The 1313-nt window shown below is 40.8% G+C and overlaps 1 long non-coding RNA gene across 1 annotated transcript; it reads left to right on the forward strand.

Annotated features, from left to right (window-relative positions):
* The first annotated feature begins 658 nt into the window (after positions 1-658).
* Positions 659-1098, forward strand: LOC112845561 (uncharacterized). Its single transcript, XR_003218403.1, has 2 exons — positions 659-998; positions 1046-1098. It is a non-coding gene; the product is annotated as an uncharacterized LOC112845561 (long non-coding RNA).
* Positions 1099-1313: the final 215 nt, after the last annotated feature.

Raw genomic sequence — 1313 nt, forward strand, 5'->3', positions numbered from 1 at the left:
TCTGCCTTATGATAAATGCATTAATAACATGTTCTACAGTATTATTTTATCAGTAATATTGTTTACAGGGTTCATATTGCATTGAATATGTTTGTCATCACATTCATTTTATTCACAGGTTGAGTTCATTCTATACACAATGCATAACTGTGCTTGTTTAGAGTTGATGTTCTATCCAAGAGGGTTTTAAGCTTCACTGGTGAGAGTGTCCAGGTGATACATGGTGAGGGAAGATGAGAACATAGCAGGTTAATTGCATGCATGCTTACAATACACATAAATCTAGTAGCAGGCCTGAGCGAAGGCCCAAGTGTCTTCTGCTTCTTATTTGAGACCTGCGCCAATTCAGTCTACTTAGTGATTGAGGACGAGGGTCCATTATTAGCCCTTAGAGGCCCTGAAGCTTGAAGTTATTACCTTAAAAGGAAGGTGTTATCAAAAAGAGAAGTTATATGTCTGTTTATAGTTATTAGAGATGTACAAGATGTACCCTTGTCTGTAAACAATGACTGGACATAATGTATTTTTGACCTGTATTGACGTGTATGTGGGGGTGTGATCCTCTATGCTATAAAACCAGAACTCAGTGTATTTTTGTCAGAGCAAATAAGCCATATGCTAACGGTTGTTCTCCGTTGTCAATAAACTCATCGTTTGATTGCACTTTTCTGGGCCTCCGTCGTTTGTTGTCTGGTCTACAGTTGATCGATCTCGCTTCATTTGGTGGAGGATGCGGGCAACTAAAGATCAGCAGTAAGAGGTACAGGTGTTTGTTGTCGGCGGAGGTCGAGGCCAGATCAGGTGATTGAACGGCAGACGTCACGGTGATCGCTTGACTATTGGGCCCACAAAAAGGTAAGGCACAAACCTCTTAAACTGAAATTGTGCTGTAGTGGATTATAATTCTAGAACATGTAGTCAAGTGGTCATCCGTTGATCTCTGTTTTGAGTTTTGTTTGAAACGAAAACCTTTGTTGCAACGAAAGTGAAACTTAAGAGTAGTATTGTGTTCACGGTCGCTCGGAAAAAGCAGTACTGAGCTAAGAGTAATTTGTGTTGTGTTCACGGTCGCTCGGAAAAAGCAGTACTGAGCTAAAAGTAACTAGAGACGTTGTTTTTAAGGAAATAAGAGAGATTAAAAGAGATTAAAAGTGTCTAAAGTCAAGGAGTTGAAGAACTCCCTCCCTGGGAAAGACGTTTCCTAGGATTATACTAGGGGGAGGGCCCCGCTGAGAGTTGTGGCCTCAGATATAGCCCTGGTGATCGCAGAGGATCATTGTTAGGGAGACACTTAATTGTGAGAAAAAGAGTAA

The sequence above is a fragment of the Oreochromis niloticus genome, unplaced genomic scaffold (genome assembly GCF_001858045.2).
Source record: "Oreochromis niloticus isolate F11D_XX unplaced genomic scaffold, O_niloticus_UMD_NMBU tig00007879_pilon, whole genome shotgun sequence".
NCBI lineage: Eukaryota > Metazoa > Chordata > Actinopteri > Cichliformes > Cichlidae > Oreochromis > Oreochromis niloticus.